The sequence below is a fragment of the Tauraco erythrolophus genome, chromosome 15 (assembly GCF_009769465.1).
Source record: "Tauraco erythrolophus isolate bTauEry1 chromosome 15, bTauEry1.pri, whole genome shotgun sequence".
NCBI lineage: Eukaryota > Metazoa > Chordata > Aves > Musophagiformes > Musophagidae > Tauraco > Tauraco erythrolophus.
In genome coordinates, this window is record NC_141479.1 from 10,087,778 (window position 1) to 10,097,500 (window position 9,723).

The 9,723-nt window shown below is 47.9% G+C and overlaps 1 protein-coding gene across 1 annotated transcript in view; it reads left to right on the forward strand.

The window, feature by feature from the left end:
- The window catches only part of ZNF536 (zinc finger protein 536), a 185,925-nt gene that overhangs the window by 75,024 nt on the left and 101,178 nt on the right, over window positions 1–9,723 (forward strand). The window lies entirely within an intron of this gene.

Consider the following 9,723-nt stretch of genomic DNA (forward strand, 5'->3'; position numbering starts at 1 on the left):
ATCTCCCTGGTAGGAGTGCTGTGAGGATAAATGAATTAATTAATATTTGTAAAGCACTTTCAAGATGAAGAACATTATGTAAGTCCTCAGTGTATAAATGCTTCCTGCTCTGACATAACTACAGTGAGCTATAAAAATTTACTGATGAAAATAAACAGACATTGAAAATACGCGTTAGGTGTGTACATCCCTTCAACATCCCAGCAGCACTCTGAGCCCGACTTCCTGAGCAGCACGGTGCGGCGAGCCCAGTGCGGAAACTTGCCGGCAGCCCCAGCCCCGACCCGAGCTGGTGGCCAGTGCTCGGAGGGTCACAGGAGCTTGGCCATGTTTTGGCCATAACGTCTTTCCACCAAATCCATGAATTTTGAGCTCAGGACTCTTTGGAGCGCCAGCTGGGTTGAGCTGCCAGTTTTTGAACATCGCTGCGGCACGGGACCCCGGCCGTGCTGGGAGCCGTGCCGCTCCCGCGCCCCAGGCAGGCGATGGCTCAGCAGGGTCCGGTGGGTTACGCAGCCCCTGGCCCACTGCCAGCTTGTGGGTCCTCCTGTCCTCTGCCTGCACGAGCAGGCCCTTGTCAGGACCGAGGACCTGCCACGGTTTGTCCCCTCCTTCGCAGCGTCAGTGTGGCGCTCGGTCGGCGCACTGCTCGGCAGGTCCTGGTGTTCCCGCTTGCCCCCGCTGATCTGGTGGCAGAACTGGCTGATGTGTGGGTTTTAAATCGCAGTGACTTTGATTCGCTACTTGTAAGTTAAAATTTTTATTGCCTCCTTTTCAACTTTACCATCCTGGATTAGTGCTTGTTGCTTTACTTTATATTATTTTTTTTTTTTAATTCAAGCCAGGAAGTGCATTTGATCCTGAGCTGCTCATATGTATAACAAGGCAAGTTAAGAGGATGCAGGGAAGGAAAACCAACACTTCGGCCACATAGAGATGTGACATTTATTAAGAGACATGTAAGAAAAGGTTTGTTTATTAAAATGAACAGGTTAAAGACAAAATTCAGCATTTCAAGGGGCTCTCCTCAGTTCACAGCTGCCACATAGATCAGTCCGTGGACCTGGGGAGAAAGGACCACATTAGCCCTAATTGCGTCTTGTTTCACTTGTCCCTTTGCACAGCTAACCCTGTTCCGGCCTGTGCACTTGCTTTTCTTTTAAATCCTTTCAAATCTTCCTGGTAACCCTGTAGCTGCTTTAACCTGCCTGTTTGAGCACGGAGGAGCACAGCACGGCGGCTCGCTGAGGGCTCTGCTCTCCCTGCTGAGAGCTGGGAGAGGGCGACAGCTTTTGCCCAGCAATGTGCTCCCGTGCCATGTTCACCCAGATGCCAAACACACCAAGACGCATCACCGGCACAACCAGACATCTCCAAACTCTGACCAGCACCCACAGGTACCCAGCGGTGCGGCTGATTTTTCCATCCCCTAACACAAGAACTGTTTAATAATGGGAAGGTTTATGGGTGTATTCACTAATCATTATATAACTGTACATTGGGGTGAAAAAGAAAAAAAAAACAAACCAGAAAAGCTTTCCCAAAGGATAGAGGTGGGAATCCCATTAACGTGACGGCTCCCTCTTTAGTTGCCAAAATGATTGACAGCTGGATAAGGTCAGAAGATGAAAACCGAGCCATGGGGGACAGAGCAGGGAGGGGAGGGGGCAGTCAGTTGAATAAAAAACTGAGTGTCAGTGCTGGGGAAGGAGAAAACCAGCACTCCCACCAGAAAAATCCTCACCCTCTGCTCCCCTACTGTTTGTTTGGGGAAAATGCTGCAGCTTAATCAGAATTATTTACAAGATAATGGTCCATTGTTTGTAGTAAGACAGATGCTGTCTGTGGGAATTTGGTGTTTTATGCTCTATGCATTACAGTGCCATTGCTGTGTACAGATGGGATCACAGTGGTATTGTTGTTATCCACTTTTTGGAAATTTGGAGGATCCTTACCGTGAAAAGAGGATCCTTAAATAGAAAAAGAAACAGTTTTCTCAGGCCCAGAACTGGGATTTCTCTTAAGGTAGAATTGTGTCCGTACGTGCATGGGAGAAGAGGTGGTGGAAGCACTTTGCTTGAGACCTATAGCATGAAGGGTCCCTAGGCTGACTTTAGTTGGTGGTGGTGGACATGAATTCAACAGATGGATGAATCCTCTGTGCCCTTCCAAAGGCGAGGAGATGTGTTCTGGTGGGGTATGTCGGTGCTTCCTCCTTTGCTGATGGTTGGCAAAGTCAGTTGCTTAGAAGGTGGTGTGAGAGGCACACAGACGTGTCTGTGTGAGAGCAGGGCTTGCCTGCTGAGTAATCGTCCTCTGGTCGTGCGATTCCCACGTGTGGTGTTCACTGACATCCATCCTCCCATGCTGCAAGTTAAACACTGAGCACTTCTGTTCCACCAAAAAACTGCATCCTGATGATTTTGTGGGTGAAGCCGTGGGAAAGGATTACTGGATTTTCACTGGATTCATACTGAAACAAAAAACTTGACTCAAAAACCCAAAGAGAAAAATCTTTCTTTATTTAGAAGATCAAAAGCAAGAATTTTTTTAAAAAATTGTTTAATCCCATCAGAAACTCCGTAAGCATCCCCTTCTGGTCCAGGTAGAAAGTTCCATGTGGAGGCCTAGAGCCTGGCAAAGGGAACAAGCCGGTAACGTGCAGGTGGGTGACCCTGTGCCACGTGAGAATCGCTGCACTCTGGAAGAACAGGGAGCTCTAGTGAGGCCCGTGGAGATGGCTGCCCCCACTGGCATGTCCATCTCACTGGCTGTTGGGGTCTGTCTCAGCAAAGCCGAGGGGACAGCGGCAGCCACAGCTCTTTCCCATGACCCTGGGATGAGCAGACAAGGACCACGACATGCAGAGCTCTGCAGTGCTGTGCCTCTCTCGGGAGCATGTCCTGCTTTGCCTTCTCTACCCCAGCCACTGAAGCCCATGAGATGAGAAGTTCCTTCTCAGGTCACTGCGCTTTGGAGCAGGACCTGCAAGCAAGGTGCAGGACAAGGGGGTGGAGGGTGTCTGGGTGGGTGTGGGGGTGTGTGTGGGTGTGTGTGCACGTGCTTCCTCTCTCAAAAATCTGCTTTTAGTGTGCAATAGCTCACATATTACCTCGGCAGAGACCGGTGTGCACCAAAGGCAACCGAGAGACGACAAATCACCAGAAAGGCTCCAGAGGGGATTTTGAGCATCCACGTCTGGTATCCCAAGATCCATTAGCTTTCAGGTAAAATGGAAAACAATGACCATCTTTTTTGTACACTACATAATTAAGCTGTTTTTCCATCACTGCAAAATACCTGAGTTTCCCTGGAGAAAGCAGAGGGCCTGGGGATGGGGAGTGAGACAGGGAAGGGCAAGGTATGGCTGATACGCAGTTTTTTGGGGTCTGTGCAGCTGGAAATGGGTTTCCAATATCAGCACCTCCTCCTCTGGGTGGGCTCCCCCCGAAATGGGTGGTGGGAGGAGGCAGCTTCTGAGTCCTCCCTTCCCTCTGGGCTCAGTGTGCTGCCAGGGATGGAGCCGATAGCATCAGATCATGAGTGGAAAACACTTTGCCCAAGAAGAGGGATCTCCTCTGGCTTTTGTGAAATGGAGTTTTCTAAGAATACCCTTGAAGGGTTAGATTGGCATGAGAGATCGCCCCTCCTGAGTGATTTTGTTTTTCCTAAGTGTCTGCAGTGGGATGTGTTCAGGGAGCTCTAAGTTTTTTCCTCCAAGTCAGCATTTATTTGCAAAATCTTAATTTTGTGTTTCCTGACATTTAAACTTTTCAGCCTAATGTTCCAATAAGGATTCTGTCCGTCCGTCTAAATAAAGCTTCGTTCTAATGAGGACGCCATCCGTCTCCCGAGATGGAGCTGTAACCACTTCCAGCTTCAGTGTAATTTTAGCTGGACTCCCTTCCCTACCCTCTTCTCCCCGCTGCTCTTTGTTTGGGGTGTAAATTATCTGTTTTGGGACGAAGTTGTGCGGAATTTCCTTTTGGGTCAAGTGACTGAGCTATTGTGAGAGCCTCTGCTTTCTCTCTGAAAAGGGGGATTTTGCTTACTCCCAGTCATATGTTCAGTGCCTGCTTATTTGCAATTTCTGTTCGTAAGGCTGTGGGTTTTCATGCCAATGATTTTCTGTTTGAGTTATTGGAGTAGGGAGGTTGTGGGAGCATGCCAGTGTCAAAGGTTGTCGCTTGAATGATAATTAATAACATTATCAGACTGATTATGTGTTTAGATGTCCAGAATCAGGAGTGAATTGAACTTGTTAAATTTAATTCCTACCTCCGAATATCTGACTGCTTCCCGTGGCAGGGAGACTGGCGTGCTCACCAGCCTTGCATTTGCATAAAGGACAAAACCGGGAATTTGAAAGGGCAACAACTAATGAGAATTGCTGAAATTCTGGGCTGCTGTCGTTCATAGGGCTTCTCCTACGGCACCATCGCTCTGCGAGCTTTCGCCGGGGAGAAGAAAGCGCAGATTGGGTGCGCGATAATGTTTATAGACCCTGGTTTCATTGTGTCAGCCGCTGACTGAAACGTCGAGTCATTTGAGATTGGAGATTATGTCTTTTAAGGTCCCGAGGAGCCGTTTCACATGCGACCGATTACCTCTGTCAGAGGCGGGAGAGCCAGGTCCCACCTCGGTGGGTGGGATCTGAACTCATGCTTTCAGAGGTCAATAACAGGGTTTTTAGACCTTTGTGCCTCTCGGTCCCTTATAGCCAGACCTTTTCTGTTAAAACTGTTTAAATTACAAACCAGTAATAAAAGGATCATATGTGTTTCCCACTGAACAGGTTCTTTAAGGCTATTATGATAATTAAAAACATATGGTGCCTGCACAAGTCAGAGGGAAACCACAGATGTACAAATTAGGTATTATATAAGGTTTTTCTTTTTTGCCCTTTCAAAAACAACAAGCTGAAGAAGTACAAAGAGATAAAGATGATAATTTCTTGGAGATGGTAGGTAGCGTTTTGGATATTTAATCATTAAATATGTAAATCTCCTTTCTTACACATAATCAGAGCAAACTCTTTCTGATACACAGGAAGAAAAAAACGGTAGCATAAGACTGCAGTATTTATGGAAGGAATAAGGAAACACTTTGTTTCATGCAAGTTATTGGAGACCAGGAAACCTTTTGCATTTTTTATGATGTTTCCCTGCACAGACACGGAGGATTATATTTATTAAATATTGAATTATATTGAAATTGGATTGATGCAGCCAAAGAAGGACATTTCTTTGTATTCCATTTTTTCTCCTTTTAAAAAAGGGAAATGTACTAATATTGATTGCAGTACAAGTAGTCATTTGTTTTAATTTAAAAATATAGGATTGATTTTGAGAAGGTGATAAATACTGCTAATAAAAAAATTCAAAATGGGGATTTATAATGATTCTCTGTTAAGTCAATGGTTTAGTGAGGCTAACTTATAATAAAAGTAGAGACGTGCTGAACTATCCATAGCTAATGGGTTATTTGCCATTTGCTAGCGCTGCAAACTTTCCTTGGTTTGCTGGGTCCTGCTACAAAGGGTAAAATTTATATCATCTAACGCTCCTCACTCCTAGTTTTGTCTTTCTGTTGCTAAAAACGGGCAGCCAAGGGTCCGCCGGCCAGCCGAGGGGACCCCTTCATCCGCAACCACGCACGAGTATTTCACAGAGAGGGGCCAGCTCCAGGTGCGGGTGTGCTGGGTCTGAACCCGGAGGTTGTGGTGGGTCTCCGCTTCTCCGGTGGTTCAGTGCAGCTCCACAGCTCCCAGGGTCTCTCAGCTTCTGCTCAAGTCTTTCCTTGAGGCACATGAGACGGGCAGGTCTCAGCAGCATCTGAAGCAGCCCCGAAGCCCTGTAACTCGCAGCCGTCGCATTGAGCGCCACGGCTCACGCAGCTCCGGCACCTGCCCGCCACCGTGCCCTGCCTTGGACCCTCCTCCGCCCGCCTGCGGCTGCTCGGGCCCCAGTGTCTCCTGCGTCCCTGCGAGGATCCGGACCGCAGCGAGTCCCGCCGCTGCGTGCCGTGCCGGGGAGGGCAGGCAGACAGACAGCACCCCGCCACCGCGGAGCACCGCAGCCTCAGGGGCGAGGGCCTCCGCGTCTGACGGCCCCCGGGGCACGGAGAGCACCCTCGGCTGTGCTCGGGGCTGCGCTCGCCCCTCTCCTGCCCTGCGCAGGGGCCGCGGTCGGCCCGCCGGCCCCGCGCCCCGCTCCCTGCCTGCGCCGCCCCGCTGCCGGCCGCGGGCACCTGGCTTGTCCGCAGCGGGGATCTCACCCCGAAGTGCAGCTAAGCACTCACTTATGTTTTAGCCTGTCTTTTAGCATAAAATAGAAATGTGTTGTGTTTTTTTTTTTTCTTTTTTCCCCTCGAAACTTTTGGAAGAGGCAAATAAAAAATCTGGGGAGAGAGGAGAGGGAGAAGCCTGATGCCGATACTGCAAGTTTGCAGGAGTGGTGCCTAAGCAGGCGTTTCTGAAGAGAGGCTTTTCTTTTATTGAGTGAGTGATAGCAAACTCAAGTGTTATTTCGCATGTAGGTATTACCATTTTAACTTTTACCGAGGTAAAATAACACCTTGTCACTCAGTGCAAATACCAATCACAAAATGAATTAATTGTAATAACTGTTGTCAACAGAACAAAAGACTTGTTGCTTTCCTAAGCAGATTTCAGTGCCACTGATAACTATATACAGAGGTTCCCATTGGGCTTATTCAGTGTGGGTAGTCAGAACGTAATTTCATCTGTCTTTCTCTGCACTTTGTTGTAAAAATCCCGGAAATTGAGTTAAAAACCTGTATTTTTTACATATTGCTAAGTATACACTTTTCCAGCACTTATGATTTTTTTCTCAAATGAATCCCTAAACATTTTTACTAGTTAATTAACACTTTTTCATGGCTAATTTATTAGAGAATTAACAAGCTTGTAACAGTCTGCAGAATCTGTTTATTCACCTTGTGCTGTGATGGACAGTTATTTTCAGAGAAAGTATGGGCAGCTTTTTTGCTACACAAAATATATTGATGTTTCTCCTTTAGCTAGTCATCTTTATCCAAAAGGAACAGTGTTATCCCAATAGATGGGTGAAGTTTCCTTTGAAAAGGGGGGAAGAGAGAAAAAATTAGCCAAGAAAAGCAAAATTCTTCATACTTGTGCTAACCACAAATTTATTCAAGTGAAGTTTGGGGAGGGGGGGGGGAGGGAGAACTAATTAACTAATTTCACAAAGGAGCCTCAGTACAGCAGGAATCAGTGCCAATATGCTATACTCATTTTACATGGCAGTTTAGCTTAATAACAAAAAATACTATGGCATATCCTCTATATTTTACTGCAAATGCTATATATTTTCTTAAAGAAACATACATCAGTATCGCAGCCTGGGACAGTCGTAGAGACCACTGCCAGTGGAGTAAACACTCATCAGGAACTGACCCACAGAGCCATCAAAGGTCCGTTTTGCCTCCTGATTAAACAGAACATGTATTTTAGCTTGCTTCCCGCCTTCCCTTTCAAATTGTACCAACAGGCTTCAGTACTCCCTGCCCTCCCTGGGAGCAGGATCACAAACAAGCAGATAAAATACATGGAAAATTAATTATCCGTGTACCTTCCCCCAGACATCAGGCAGAAGCAGGAAAACGTCCCATGTAGAAGTCAGTTTGGGTAAGGCTCCCCGGCACAGGGCTGAGAGGCTAACGAAGCACCAGCACAGCAGCCGTGCATCATTAACCGAGCACCGGGTCCCACTGCTCTCATCTCTTGCTTGATTAAGCCAGGGTGCAGCTAGTTGCTGTGACACCTTCTTTGCAGGAGAGCAAGAAGTGCCTTGAAACCACAGTAAGACTCTCCTGAAACCTTCTCCTTTCTGAACGCGGGGGGCTGGAGGGCTGGGAGCCTCGTGCAGCCCCTTCCTGGGCTTTGGAGTGGGCAGTGATGTTGCCATGCAGCCTTGAGACAGGGAATTTTGGTGGTTTCCCTTCAAGCCCTCTGCTATCAATGACATTTGGTCGTTCTGTCTGTCTTGTTGGCAACTGCTGTGCCTTCAGCCATCCGTCGGTCAAACATTCCTGCTTCTGCCTGGCTCTTGTTTTTCCCGTGGGCAGCATTGCTCTGCAGCCACATCAGAGCATTGCTCTGTCGTAGCACGAGCTGGTGGTGCCAGGAGCAGGACCCCCTGGCTTGCAGCTCTGGAAGGGTGATCTGTGGCTCAGCGTAAGCTACAGCACGTTTGTTCTCACAGTTTTCTCTTCCTTTATTGCTTGAAGTAAACAGTCCTGAGTATGCCCAAGTAGTTTTTCTCTCATGCACTGCCCATGGCAGAGAGGGCTGGGACAGCCATGATGATGCGATTGTGCTGGAGCTTGAGTGGATTTGTTTCAGCAGCCTTAGGCCAAGGCTGTGGATGGCCAGGGACAAGGGAAAGTGGCTCTGGGAGGGCTGATGTGTCTAAAGGCAGTGCCACGGTGCCTGAAGCTGCTGTGGTCGTGGTCCTTGGGGTGGGACGGTGGCTGGCATGATGCAGCACTTCTTGGTGTACCCAGGCTCCACTATCACCTCCACTCTCTGGTTTGCAATTTACCTGCTGAAGTAAAGTTTCAGGTGCAGGGAATGACATCAAAAAGGTTGACCAGCATTTTCTCTGTATCTTAACACCATGCGGGTGGGGATAGCAACTCTGTTGAGGATAGAGCAGCCATCGCTGTACGGACTTGTGGGATGCTCTCAGGAAAGCCCGGTGTTGGAGGTATCAGGTCAGGCTGGGCACGGGCAGCCTGAACGGGACGGGAAGACGCGTCCGTTCCCCCCATGCCGAGCCTGGGAGCGTGTGTCACTGCAAGGGGGAGGGAGAGCGTGGTGCTCTTTACCCTGCCGGCTGCTGCCCCCCCCTCCACTCACCCGTTTATATCTCAGTAAATCTGTTTGAAAGATAGAAAAGGCTCCCAGCCTCTCATATAACACCATCGCTTGTGCTGACCGGTGCTTTTTGCTGTTGTAACTTGGCCGTTGCGTTCTTTCTCTGCGGTCCCTTTGAGTCACGTTAACGATGGTGTTCCCCTAGAGCTGAAAATTAGGGTGCTTCAGGTCAGACACCCCAGCTCTGGCTGGGAGCTTTCCACAGCAGCGCCCAGCAGTCCTGCTGACTGACAGGACAGAGACCCGTGGTACGTTTTGGTGTCAGAAGGGCTGATTTTGGATTTGCTTCTCGGCCATCATTGCTCTGTGGTTTTTTTTCTGCTCTTCTTTGGGTGATTAGCTGCAGAAAGAAGCATTTCTCGATTCTGCAAGCCACTCCTCTCCCTGCTTCTTGGCACTAGTTGCTAATCAAAACAGGACTTTGATAGCCAAATGGCATTTGGCTGAGCCAAACACAAAGCTAGACACACAGGCTTCTTGTGATCGAGCGCTTTATTAATGTGGGGTTTAATGCAAGTTCGTTCCCTGCATGTGGATCCAACGGTAAACGTTCAACAATCTAATTCTGTAGCACTATGTTTTATTTAGCATGAAAATATTCCAGGGTATGAAAGGGCAGTACTCACTCTGCTTAGAAGCAATGTTGTAAAGGATTTTAAAAACATTATGAATTTTTTGCTCTTTCCAGAGCAAAGGCGTGCTAGTCTGTCATTTTATAAAGTTGCATGCTTTTTTTGTTTAGGGCTTGTTTGGTTTTTTTAAAAATCAAAACCTGTTTCTAAAGTTAAACAAGTGCAGAGTCC